We start from the raw sequence: 15,290 nt of genomic DNA on the forward strand, positions 1-15,290 counted from the left end.
TTGAGCCACATATTGGCATGGTCGAAAAATTTGTTTCCTTTGAGGGTGTTTTGGGATAGGGGTGATGCCCTTAATACATGGTCCTACATTTGGATATAAAATTCGTATTCTACTCCCAAATACCTTTAATTTGAGCCCCATATTTCCATAGTGGTCAAACATGACCTGCTTGGGGGGTGTTTTGGGGGATGGGCGGCCACTCAGTGAGTTGGCCTTTAAAAAATATATCGGATTCGTGTTCCACTTTAAAAACCCTCATTTTTGAGGCTCATATTGCAAAAGTCAGCAAATACTTCCTATGTGGGTGGTGTTATGGGGGTGGTGTGGCCCCATAAACACTTTTCCCAAATATTGATATCAGATTCGTGCTTTACTCCCAAAGCCCTTTTCATTAGAGCCCCATATGGCTATTGTCGTAAATTTGTCCCCTATGGGGAATGTTTTTGGGGACAGGCTACCCCCCAAACTCTTGGTACCATATTTGGATATCAGATTCTAATTCTACACTCAAATACCTTTTATTTAAGACCCATATTCCCATGGTCAGTAAATAAGTCATGATTGGGGGTGTTTTGGGGAAGGGATGGACCCCCAGAAACGTGGTCCCACATTTGGATAGCAGATTTGTATTCTACTCGCAAATACCTTTCATTTGAGTCCCATGTTGATGTGATTGGTCTAAATATATATTAGGTAGGTTTTAGGGTGGGGCAGCCCCCCTAGGTACCCCATCCGAAATTTGGATGGCAAGTATGGTTTAAATCGGTCCAAAACCTGATTTAGCTACCATATAAACCGATCTTGGGTCTTGCATTCTTGAGCCTCTAGAGGGCGCAATTCTTATCCGATTTGAATGAAATTTTGCACGACGTGTTTTGTTATGATATCCAACAACTGTGCCAAGTATGGTACTAATCGATCCATGACCTGATATAGCTGTCATATAAACCGATATTGGGTCTTGACTTCTTGAACCTCTAGAGGGCGCAATTCTTACCCGATTTGAATAAATTTTTGCACGAAGTATTTTATTATTATTATGATATCCAACAACTGTGCCAGGTATGGTTCAAATCGGTTCATATCTTGATATAGCTGTCATGTAAACAGATCTGGGGACTTGACTTCTTGAGCTTCTAGAGGGCGCAATTTTATTTTATTCTTACTTTCAACAACTGTGTCAAATAAGGTTCAAATCGGTTAATAACCTGATATAGCTGCCATATAAACCGATCTGGGATCTTGATTTCTTGAGCCTCTAGATGTCGCAATTATTATCCGATTTGCCTGAAATTTTGTACGACGGATCTTCTCATGACCATTAATATACGTGTTTATTATGGTCTGAATCGGTCTATAGCCTGATACAGCTCCTATATAAATTGATCTCTCTATTTTCTTGAGCCCCCAAAGGGTGAAATTCTTATTCGAATTGGCTGACATTTTACACAGTTTATCCAACATGTAATGTAATTGTGGTCCAAACCGGACCATATCTTGATATCGCTCTAATAGCAGAGCAAATCTTTTCTTATATCCTTTTTTGCCTAAGAAGAGATGTCGGGAAAAGAACTCGACAAATGCGATCCATGGTGGAGGGTATATAAGATTCGGCCCGGTCGAACTTAGCACGCTTTTACTTGTTACTTTATATGGAACAAAAGTTTCCTTGGAATATTTATTTTCGACAATTAAAGAGCTTTTAGTGAAATACCATGCTACGAAAATAGTATATCGCTTGATCAATAGTTTAACAAAATAAATGTTTTTATCTGAATCCCATATGATCTCTATTGGTCTACGAATTTTAATTTGGATGTAAGATGTATTCCATTCTTAAAATACTTCATTTCAGCCCCATATTCTCATGATGTCTGATTTAGAGGTGTTTTGGGGAGTGAGGTGTTCCCCCAGATACTTGGCCCTGAAAAAATATGTGCATCGTGCTCTTCTCTCAAATATCATTTATTATACCCTCCACCATTAAATGGGGGGTATACTAATTTCGTCATTCTGCTTGTAACTATTCGAAATATTCGTCTGAGACCCAATAAAGTATATATATTCTTGATCGTCGCGACATTTTATATCGATCTAGCCATGTTCGTCCGTCTGTCCGTCCGTCTGTCTGTCGAAAGCACGCTAACTTCCGAAGGGGTAAAGCTAGCCGCTTGAACTTTTGCACAAATTTTTCTTATTAGTGTAGGTCGGTTGGTATTGTAAATGGGCGGTATCGGCCCATGTTTTGATATAGCTGCCATATAAACCGATCTTGACTTCTTGAGCCTCTAGAGTGCGCAATTCTCATCTGATTCAAATGCAATGTTGCACGACGTGTTTTGTTATGATATCCAATAAATGTGCCAAGTATGGTTCAAATCGGTCCGTAACCTGATATAGCTGCCATATAAACCGATCTTGGGTCTTGACTTCTTGAGCCTCTAGAGTGCGCAATTCTTATCCGATTGGAATGAAATTTTTCACGACGTGTTTTGTCATGATATGCAATAAATGTGCCTAGTGTGGTTCAAATCGGCCCATAATCTGATATAGCTGCCATATCAACCGATCTTGGGTCTTGACTTCTTGAGCCTCAAGAGTGCGCAATTCTTATCCGATTGGAATGAAATTTGGCACGACGTGTTTGGTTATGATATGCATCAAATGTGCCAAGTGTGGTTCAAATCGGCCCATAACCTGATATAGCTGCCATATAAACCGATCTTGGGTCTTGAGTTCTTGAGCCTCTAGAGTGCGCAATTCTTATCCGATTGGAATGAAATTTTGCACGACGTGTTTGTTATGATATCCAACAAGTGTCCCAAGTATGGTTCAAATCGGTTAATAACCTGATATAGCTGCCATATAAACCGATTTGGGATCTTGATTTCTTGAGCCTCTAGAGGTCGCAATTCTTATCCGATTGGAATAAAATTATGTACTACGGATCCTCTTATGACCGTCAACATACGTGTTTATTATGATCTGAATCGGTCTATAGCCCGATACAGCTCCCATATAAATCGATCTCTCTATTTTACTTCTTGAGCCCCCAAAGGGCACAATTCTTATTCGAATTGGCTGATATTTTACACAGGTCTCCAACATGTAATAATATTATAATAGCAGAGCAAATCTTTTCTTATATCCTTTTTTGCCTAAGAAGAGATGCCGGGAGAAGAACTCGGCAAATGTGATCCATGGTGGAGGGTATGTAAGATTCGGCCCGGCCGAACTTAGCACGCTTTTACTTGTTTAATCCTCATATTGCCATTGGCATAAGAGGAGTTTACAGGATGAGGCGTCCCCCAAACACATAGCCCCAAAATAGGTTATCAAATTCGTTTTCTAATCTGAAATACGTTTCATTTGAGCCCGATATTGCGATGGTCACCAAAAAATTGCTGTTTGTGGGGTATTTTGGGAAAGGGGTGGACCACCAGAAAATTGTTCCCGAAAATGGGTATCAATTCTTGCTCTACCCCCCAATATTTTTTATTTAAGCTCCACATTGACATGCTCGAAAAATATGCCCAATTTAGGGGTGTTTTGGGGATTGGGGTGGTCCTTCAAACGCTAAGCCCCGAAAATATATCAGCAACGTACTCTATTCTCATATATCTACATATCATTTACATTTATTTGAACCCCATATTGCCATTGCCCTCAAAATTAGATATCAAATTCGTTTTGTAATCTCATTTAAACTCCTTATTGCAAAAGTCAGCAAATATGTCCGGTTTAGGGTATTGACCCCAAAAACTATGAATATTTAGGTCCATTCTCTTTAAGACGCAAATTGTCTTGGTGAGCAAATACGTCCTATTTGGGGGTTGTTATGGTGATGGGACTTCCGGGGTGGCCCCATAGACACTTTCCCCGAATATTGATATCAAATTCGTGCTTTACTTCCAAAGACCTTTACTTGAGCCCCCTATTGCTATGGTAGTAAATTTGTCCCCTTTGGGGGATGTTTTGGTGAGAGGCGGCCCCCCAAATACTTGGTCCCATAATTGGATATCAGATTCTAATTCTACACTCAAATACCTTTTATTTAAGCCCCATATTCCCATGGTCAGTAAATAAGTCCTGTTTTTGGGGGTGTTTTTTTTGGGGAAGGGGTGGACCCCCAGAAACGTGGTCCCACATTTGGATATCATATTCTACTCGCAAATACCTTTCATTTGAGTTCTTGATCGGTTTATGTCCGATTTATTGGTGTTTTGTGGCTTGGGGTGGTCCCTCTAGCACTTGGTCCGGCAATTGGATATCAGATACGTTTTCTTATCCTAAAAACCTTTCATTTGAGTCCCATATTGTCGTGATTGGTTTAAATATATGTTTGGTAGGTTTTAGGGTGGGGCAGACCCACTAGGTACCCCATCCGAAATTTGGATACCAAATTTCTATTTTTAGGGTACTATATGAGAGCACATAACATTTCGCTTAAATAGCACCACAAATCTCCGAGATCTGGCGTTTCTGAAAATCCGGGTAAGGGGGAGGGGAAAATTCGGGTAAGGGGGATTTTGTTTTGTGTACAGCTGAATGTTATTTTTTATATGTGTAAGAAATTTCTAAAAACTTTATCAGCTTCGTTAAATAAAATTTATGCAAAAAGTCATAACAAAACATGCTGACTGTTGTATAAAGAGGTATATGTATTACAAGATGCTATTGAAAATGGCGTAAAATTGCATTTACATATTTAAAGGATCATATATACTATATTTCATTCCTTCATTCAAATTAAAAACAAGTAAAAGCGTGCTAAGTTCGACCGGGCCGAATCTTATATACCCTCCACCATGGATCGCATTTGTCGAGTTCTTTTCCCGACATCTCTTCTTAGGCAAAAAAGGATATAAGAAAAGATTTGCTCTGCTATTAGAGCGATATCAAGATATGGTCCGGTTTGGACCACAATTACATTACATGTTGGATAAACTGTGTAAAATGTCAGCCAATTCGAATAAGAATTTCACCCTTTGGGGGCTCAAGAAAATAGAGAGATCAATTTATATGGGAGCTGTATCGGGCTATAGACCGATTCAGATCATAATAAACACGTATGTTGATGGTCATGAGAGGATCCGTCGTACAAAATTTCAGGCAAATCGGATAATAATTGCGACATCTAGAGGCTCAAGAAGTCAAGATCCCAGATCGGTTTATATGGCAGCTATATCAGGTTATGAACCGATTTGAACCTTATTTGACACAATTGTTGAAAGTAAGAATAAAATAATTCATGAAAAATTTCTGCCAATTCGGATAGGAATTGCGCCCTCTAGAAGCTCAAGAAGGCAAGACCCAAGATCTGTTAATATGACAGCTATATCAGGTTATAAACCGATATGAACCACACTTGGCACAGTTGTTGGATATCATAACAAAACACGTCGTGCAGAATTTCATTCCAATCGGATAAGAATTGCGCACTCTAGAGGCTCAAGAAGCCAAGCCCCAAGATCGGTTTATATGACAGCTATATCAGGTTAAGGACTGATTTGAACCATACTTGGCACAGTTGTTGGATATCATAACAAAACACGTCGTGCAAAATTTCATTCCAATCGGATAAGAATTGCGTGCTCTAGAGGGTCAAAAGTCAAGACCCAAGATCGGTTTATATGGCAGCTATATCAAAACATGGACCGATATGGCCCATTTAAAATACCAACCGACCTACACTAATAAGAAGTATTTGTGCAAAATTTCAAGCGGCTATCTTTACTCCATCAGAAGTTAGCGTGCTTTCGACGGACGGACGGACAGACGGACGGACATGGCTAGATCGACATAAAATGTCGCGACGATCAAGAATATATATACTTTATGGGGTCTCAGACGAATATTTCGAGTAGTTACAAATAGAATGACGAAATTAGTATACCAGTATACCCCCCATCTTATGGTGGAGGGTATAACAAGTAAAAGCGTGCTAACTTCGGCGGGGTCGAATATTGGGAACCCACCACCATGAAGGGCATACTTTTATTCTTCATACCAAACTTCTGTCAAACCAGCACAAATTAAAGATTCTAGGAACCGAACAAGGATGAAGTAAAATCGGGATACCGGATAATATGTGAGCTAAGTAAAATCGGAATACCGGTTAATATGGGAGCTATATCATGTTCTTGACCGCTGACCTACATCAATATTAAATATCTGCGCGAAATTTCAAGCGGCTCGATTTACGCGTTCCACCGCTATCTTGATTTCGACAGACGGACGGACATGGCTCATTGCCAAACGATGAAGAATATATTACTTTACGGGGTCTTAGATGAATATTTCGCGGTTTTACAAACGGAATGACCAGATTAGTATACCCCCATCCTACTGTGGCGGGTATAAAAAAATCTATATTTAACTTGCTCTTATAACGTTGTGGACTTCATACTGACATATCCTCCAAATTAATGGTAATTGACTAAAAAATTTTTTTCCACAGAAATTTGTTTTTGCTATTTCACAGATTACAATTAAGAAAGTAACTTTCCCTTCCAGGAGTATTTTTGAACGTGAATATAATTTTTTTTAGACTTGTTATAAGAATTTTTTTTTGGAAATTTCCATAAGTATATGAAATAATTGCGATATCCTTCAAAATAGAGTGTGTTCCAGTAGTTCAATCCAATTCTTTATTGCCTTACTAAAAGTTCATATTGTCCTACATCTAGTATCGTAATTATTAAGCGCTTAAGTTATAAACACATTTCGCTTAAATATTTAAAATTGGTTATTAAATTCTTAATTGGTTGTGTAATATATAAGAAGTGGAGGAGAAAATTTTCCAAAAACCTATGTGAACAATTTTTGGTATGATGAAACTTAAATAAATACTAAGACTAGATTCATATCTTAAGAGACCAGCTCTGAGATATGATTATGTTCAGAGTAGGAACATTTCGCTTTAAGGGACTAAGTTATACTGTTTAATCTAACTTCCACTAGGTCAGTATTAGTGATCTGGTGAAGTCTTTTGGTACAGTAGTATCTTGGCATATTGTTTATTAGCTTAAAGACTAAAGATTATGTATGATTTAAAGCCTTTTGAAATAACATTTGGATGAGGCACCCCAGGCGGGAGCTGTGTTAAATATAACAGCTTGAAAAATTAATTTAAATATTAACATTTTATTGACAATGTTTAATGCGGAAGGTATATTATTAAACGGTTACAGGCATCTTATGCGTATATTACATTTGCTTACAATGTATGATACATGATCCTTATAAGTAGGTGAGGTTAGGTTAGGTTGAAAAGAGGGTGCAGATGTTAATCCGCCCCATGCCACTATGGACATACACCTAAGCCAGTAATCGGCTTGATTTGCGCTCTTCAAACTAAAAAGTAACCTCTAATAAGAAAATTTTAAGTTAGTAATTCCGTGCTACTTACAAAATATTTAATTGTTTTCTATACAACTCCGCTAAGCTGGTTCATGTCAGGTATTGTGTCTCCACCTAAGTGCCGGTATCTGTTAGCCACGAAAGCCGGGCAATGACAAAGGAAATGCTCCAACGTCTCATCATCTTCCCCGCATGCCCTGCATATGCTATCACTTGCCGCACCGATTTTACATAAGTGAGCTCGTAGTCCTATGTGTCCCATTATGATAGCAATAGCTATACTGACCTCCTTCTAGCTTCCTATCAGTAATAGACTCGTCTTCTCACGATCTGGATCCCTTTTAGGATTTTCGCCGTCCTACCGACCGTTTCGTTGTTCCATAATGTTGCATGCGCATTCGTCGCCCACTCCCTTAACTCGGATTGCGTCAACACGAAAGACTACGGGCTAACCAAGTTTATTGACGGCAGTCCTCTGGCCTTCACCGCCAAATCGTCTGCCTTTCACTTCCCCTTACTCCGTTATGGCCCGGCAACCAAACGATGCGGATTTTGCCATCCTCAGAGATGGCCTTAATCTCCTTTCATTGCAAGACTGTTCGTGACCTTACCGTCCTGGTTGTTATTGCCCTTATGGCAATTTTTCTGTCAGTAAAGATATTCACACTCGATGTCCTCGCTTAGCACCACATCACTTCACGCATTCCGTGATCACCCGGATCTCCGCCTGCAGGACCGTATTATGGTAAGCCAGTCTAAAACAGATCTCAGTCCCTGGGTTCTCAATGTAAACCCCCAGGTCCACTCTGTTCTCTAGCTTTGATCCATCCGTGTAACATGATCTACCAGATGGCAATACTAGGGTTCCGTCAATCTAAGACTGTGCCGATGGCAGCAGTGCCTCACACTCGACTTCAAGGTTAATTTCTGATATTCGATCGGAAACCTCTTCCTTTCCTTCCTAATCCATATCCATACTCCCATCGCCTCAATCCATACTCCCATCGCCTTAAGCCTCGTAGCCGCAGTGGCTGCCTCACACTTAATTTGTATGTCAACGGGTCGGATATCTAGAATAGTCTCCAGTGTCCTAGTGGGCGTGGTCCTCATCGCTCCGCCTATGCCAAGACAACATGTTCTCTGAACCTGTTCTATGGTACTTTTGTTAAACTTTTTCTCCATAGTAGTGCCCCAAACTACTGAGGTGTAAGTAAGTATTGGTATAATCCCGCTCCTGTAGAGCTGGGCTATTCTCGGATTCAGGCCCCATTTCGAGCCTACGACCCGTCTACATAGTGCCCAACATCTGTGACCCTTCTCAGTACGCTCTTGAATGTGACCTAAGTATTCGACCTTGTCAGATATCGAAATCGTCTCATTGAGGAAATGTGGTGCGTTTAATTGGCCCACCCTCGTCTTCCTCGTGAACGGGCATGTTTCAGTCTTCTCTGGGTTAAAATTGAGACCTCTGGGTCTAGCCCAGTCATATACCATATGCAAGACCCAAACTTCTTAAGTACATGACTTTCTTAGTTCTCTGGCACATAGCCATGTACTCGGCTTTCATGGAACTGGGAGACACTCGGTTCTGTTTTTTTGACTCCCATGCTATGTGTCCGCCAAACATGAAAAGTGCAAATCCACTATATGATCTTTGATGGTTGACATCTGAGCACCAGTCGGCATCTGTATATTAAAACTTTAGTACTTTTTTAGTGTATGTTAAGATACCCTTTGGTTTCAGCTTTAGGCAACGGGAAACATGTTTCGCTGTGGTAAAATGTTCTTTCTCCATGTCTGCTAAACTTCGCTTACTTCGATAAAACGTGAAATATTGTATATCAGGGCGAGAGTAAACAGACAAAAAATTCAATGCATCAACAAACGACTGGTATTTGGTGACATCATAATCACTCCAAATTTGCTTTGTGCATTTCTTGATCATCAAACCATTAGTAAACGGTTAAGACACTACTTGCAGGCTTACAATCAGTCATGTTCCACTTGTTCAGTAACTCTCTCACGTATCTCTCTCGATGAACAGCTATCTTGCCTCCTAATCCATCTCGTTCGACTTCTAGCCACAAGTAAAACTTAGCTGGTTTTTGTCAGCTGGTATTTTTACTTTTCAAGACCTCTGAAACTGTTTTGAGGTCTTCTTCTTCTTTCACAAAATTATTAAGCAAAGCATTTGCATTTGAAGTCCCTTTCCACCTGTTCTTTGAGTTTTTGGTCTTCCTCTTCTTCTTTTCTCAACGGGCACTGCTTCTTCCCTTTTTTTAATTGACGTATCCGACTCTGAATCCACGTCGACTCTCTTGTTTTCTTTTGTTCCGGCAATTTATCCTATTTCTTTGTCCACAGAAACATCTTCAGCAAACCAATCGTCATTCTGCTCCATTTCTCCTTTCTCCCTTAGGTAGTAGCTTTGCCAGGTCGTTTACCATATATACGTAGGTGGGCTACTGAAGGCTTTTGTCCAAACCAACATTCATATGCGTCTTGTTTTTCAAGCACCTTCGTGGGACAAAGATTCAATATATATGTGGACATATTTAAGACTTCTGTCCATTGGGGCAATCAAGATTCCAACAACAAGCACCTAGTCATTTATACTAGCGTTCTCTTATCCCTCTCAGCAATCCCATTCCGTTGGGGGTATAACAGACTGTTGTTTGGTGGTTGATGCCCTCATTCCTTAAAAACATTTGGAACGCATTACTAATGGTGATTTCGATTCTGAAAAAAGTGTTACACTATTGTTGCCCTTATACGGGACAACATTTTGCAAAAATCGCCCCAACCCTCACAGTGTTACACTTTTTGCATTTTTCACTTCTTATACCCACTACCGAAGGATGGGGGTATGTTCTTTTTGTCATTCCGTTTGCAACACATCGAAATATCCGTTTCCGAACCTATAAAGTATATATATTCTTGATCAGCGTAAAATCTAAGACGATCTTGACATGTCCGTCCGTCTGTCTGTTGAAATCACGCTACAGTCTTTAAAAATAGAGATATTGAGCTGAAATTTTGCACAGATTCTCCTTGTCCATAAGCAGGTTAAGTTCGAGGATGGGCTATATCGGACTATATCTTGATATAGTCCCCATATAGACCGATCGGCCGATTTAGGGTCTTAGGACCATAAAAGCCACATTTATTATCCGATTTTGCTGAAATTTGGCCGAGAGAGTTGTGTTAGGCCCCCTAACGCCCTTCGTTAATTTTGCCCAGATCGATAAAGATTTGCATATAGCTGCCATATAGACCGATCTCTCGATCTAAGGTTTTGGGGCCATAAAAGGCGCATTTATAATCCGATTTCACTGAAATTTGACGCAGTGATTAATGTTAGGCTTTTCGACATCTATGTTGTATATGGTTCAGATCGATTTATTTTTAGATATATTGGCTTGCCCAAAAAATAATTGCGGATTTTTTAAAAGAAAGTAAATGCATTTTTAATAAAACTTAGAATGAACTTTAATCAAATATACTTTTTTACACATTTTTTCTAAACCAAGCTGAAAGTAACAGCTGATAACTGACAGAAGAAAGAATGCAATTACAGAGTCACAAGCTGTGAAAAAATTTGTCAACGCCGACTATATGAAAAATCTGCAATTACTTTTTGAGCAACCCAATAGCTACCGAAAAAATCAAAATTTTGTTGCACACTATTATTTCGTTATAACTGCTATGGGACATAAGGTATGCAATTTTTCCTGATTTTGATGAACGGTGATTTACATATATACCCGAAGTGGGGGTCATCCAAAGTTCGTCCCGGCCGAACTTAACGCCTTTTTACTTGTTATACCATAGGATGGGGGTACACTAATTTCTTCATTCTGTTTATAGCTCCTCGAAATATTCGTCTAAGACCCCATAAAGTATATATATTCTTGATCGTCATGACATTTTAAGTCGAACTAGCCATGTCCGTCCGTCTGTGTGTCGAAAACACGCTAACTTTCGAATTAGTAAAGCTAGCCACTTCAAATTTTGGACAAATACTTCTTATTAGTGTAGGTCGGTTGGGATTGAAAATGGGCTATATTGGTCCACGTTTTGATATAGCTGCCCTATAAACCGATCTGGGATCTTGACGTCTTGAGCCGCTAGAGGGCACAATTCTTTTCCGATTTGGCTGAAATTTTGCGTGAGGTTTTGGGTATAGGTGGAGGGTATATAAGATTCGGCACGGCCGAACTTAGCACGCTTTTACTTGTGTATTTTTATTATATATCACTTTTTAATATTTTGCCGCTTTTTTCCAAACATTCAAAAAATGTTGTCTTGTTTTCTGCAAACAAGATTTGCTTGCATGATAGCCGCTGATTTTAAGTGCGATATTTTCCACCGTAGACTTGGCACGATGTAAGAAATGCAACACTTTTCAACTCTCTGTAGTCAACACCATTACAAACGAATACTACACCCAGTGGTGGATTTGAATTTTTTTGAAGAAACGAACACAAAATTTCGATTTGAGTGCATATCGAAGAAATGCTACTCTTTTTTGCACAATCGAAATAAACATAAGGTACTCTGTACCATTATCGCTTCGTAGAGTTTTCGAAACATTTTCCGTCGGTTTTTCGGTATTTTATTTAAATTCTTTGTATAATTTAACAGTGCAGGCTTATGTAGAACATTTATCGTCAGGATTGCCATCACATGTTTTTCACAAATAAGTGTGGCCACCCGCACAAATCCTCTATTGTGAATGGCAAAATAAAATTAAAACCAATTATTAATACAATTGTGTGCATAAATCTTTATAAATTTTATTTGAGACGGCGCGACTCCATCTTTGAATACTCTTTATCCCTGTATGGCGTCTCCTTACAGCACTTGTTGTACTTGAGGTCGCTTACTTTCCTGCACAAACTGATCTACACGCAGGCACCACAATATCTATATGGATTCATTGATTTCAATATCTGTATGGATTCATTGATTTCGACGGATCTAATAGAGGTAAAAAAATCATTCCCAAAATTCATCGGAGGCTTGTTTCTGAATGACATGTGCTTATGTTCGATGGAACGACTCTGGAACTCACAACGATCTCCAATTACTCAGTAACTCATCAACATGTAAAACCAGACTTTGTAAACATTTTACTACATTAAGTTGATGAATGTTAGGGCTCATTTATTTATTTACTAGCTGAATAGAGTCCGCTCCGCTGCGCCTTCTTTTACTTTATATGGAACAAAATTATCTTTTGAATATTTATTTTCGACAATTAACAAGTAAAAAGGCGTTAAGTTCGGCCGGGCCGAACTTTGGATACCCACCATCTCGGGTATAAATGTAAACCACCTTTCGCCTAAATCCGGTGCAAAATGTATACCTTATGCCCCATAGCAGCTATATCAAAATATGTTCCGATTTGGACCAAATACTAAAAAGTAAAAGTCATTGTTCAGTTGTATATATCAAAATATTGGTCTTTTAGTAGTTATATCTAAAAATGGACCGATCTGATCTATACGACAGGGATATCGAAAAGCATAACATAAGTCAATCTGTCAAATTTCAGTGAAATCGGATTGAAAATGCGCCTTTTATGGGGCCAAGACTTCAAATCGAGAGATCGGTCTATATGGCAGCTATATGCAAATCTTGATCGATCTCGACCAAATTGCACAAATATGTGGAGGGGCTTAACTTAACTCTTTGTCCCAAATATCGATTACATCGGAAAATAAATGTGCCCAAAACATTAAATCGAAAGATCGGTCGAACCTGGACCGATGTGAGTGAGAAGAAGGATGTCGAAGGGCCTAACACAACTTCCTGTCCCATATTGCGGCGAAATCGGACAATAAATGCGCCTTTTATGGCCCCAAAACCTAAAACCGAGAGATCGGTCTATATAGCAGCTATATTCAAATCTGGACCACTCTGTACGATAATGCAGAAGTATGTCAACGGGCTTAACTTAACTCACTGTCCCAAATTTCGGCGACATCGGACAATAAATGCGCCATTAATGGGCCTAAGACCCTAAATCGAAGGATCGGCAGCTATATCCAAATCTGGACCGATCTGAGCCAAATTGACGAAGGATGTCGAAGGGTCTAACACAACTCACTGACCCAAATTTCAGCAAAATCGGATAGTAAATGTGGTTTTTATGGGCCTTAGACCCAAAATCGGAGGATCGGTCTATATAGCAGCTATATCCAAATCTGAACCGATCTGAGCCAAATTGACGAAGGATGTCGAAGAGCCTAACACAACTCACTGTCCCAAATTTCAGCAAAATTGGATAATAAATGCGGCTTTTATGGGCCTAAGACCCTAAATCGGAAGATCGATCTATATGGCAGCTATATCCAAATCTGGACCGATGGGCAAAATTGACGAAGGATGTCGAAGGGTCTAACACAACTCACTGACCCAAATTTCAGCAAAATCGGATAGTAAATGTGGTTTTTATGGGCCTTAGACCCAAAATCGGAGGATCGGTCTATATAGCAGCTATATCCAAATCTGGACCGATCTGGGCCAAATTGACGAAGGATGTCGAAGAGCCTAATACAACTCACGGTCCCAAATTTCAGCAAAATTGGATAATAAATGCGGCTTTTATGGGCCTAAGACCCTAAATCGGAAGATCGGTCTATATGGCAGCTATATCCAAATCTGGACCGATCTGGCCCAAATTGATGAAGGATGTTGAAGGGCCTAACACAACTCACTGTCCCAAATTTCAGCAAAATCGGATAATAAATGTGGCTTTTATTGGCCTAAGACCCTAAATCGGCGAATCGGTCTATATGGCAGCTATATCGAGATATAGTCCGATATAGCCCATCTTCGAACTTATGGACCGCTTTTGGACAAAAAAAAGAATCTGTGCAAAATTTCAGCTCAATATCTCTATTTTTGAAGACTGTAGCGTGATTTCAACAGACAGACGGACAAACGGATGGACATGGCTAGAACGTCTTAGATTTTTACGCTGATCAAGAATATATATACTTTATACGGTCGGAAATGGATATTTCGATGTGTTGCAAACGAAATGACAAAATGAATATACCCCCATCCATCGGTGGTGGGTATAACATTATATAGGTTATGTTTCCTTCCAGACAAACTTAAAATTTTAAGAAAATCAGTTCAGCCGTTTTTGATTCTACGAAACAAACAAAAAAACCGAGTCCCATGTAGTCATGATGGGTCATATGCCCACTTAAGGCGTTTTTGGGGGGGATCAGATACTGGGATCTGATTTTGTATGCCAGATTCGCAATCTGCTCCGGAATGCCATTCATTTGGGGGAACTTTGGGGTTGGGGCGGCCCTATGGGTTCTTAGACCCAAATTTTAATACCATATTCGAATTCTATTTTCCAATACCTTTTATTTGATACTCATATTGTCCCGATCTGTCCACTTTTGATTTTGGCGGTATTTTTGGGTAACGGGGGAAATCCGAAATCAACAAATTATAAAGCCTATTTCTACTTCCAGACCTCATCGCTCCGCCTATGCCAAGACAACATGTTCTCTGCACCTGTTGTATGGTCTTATGTTGCACTTTTTCTCCATAGCAGTCCACCAAACTACTGAGGCGTAAGCAAGTATTGGTTTAATTACCTTCTGTAGAGCCAGTGGACTATCCTAGGATGCAGGCCCCATTTTTACATAGTGCCCGACACCTGTGAGCCTTCTCATTCTCAGTACGCTCCTGAATGTGACACTTCCAATTCAGTTTCTTGTCCAAGATCTCATCTAAATATTTAACCTTATCAGATATCGAAATCGTCTTATTGAGGAAACGTGGTGCGTTAAATTGGCCCACCTTCGTCTTCCTTGTGAACAGGCATATTTCAGTCCTCTCTGGGTTAACATTGAGACCTCTGGGTCTAGCCCAGTCATATGCCATATGCAAGACCTTTT

The sequence above is a fragment of the Stomoxys calcitrans genome, chromosome 1 (genome assembly GCF_963082655.1).
Source record: "Stomoxys calcitrans chromosome 1, idStoCalc2.1, whole genome shotgun sequence".
In the NCBI taxonomy this organism is placed as follows: domain Eukaryota; kingdom Metazoa; phylum Arthropoda; class Insecta; order Diptera; family Muscidae; genus Stomoxys; species Stomoxys calcitrans.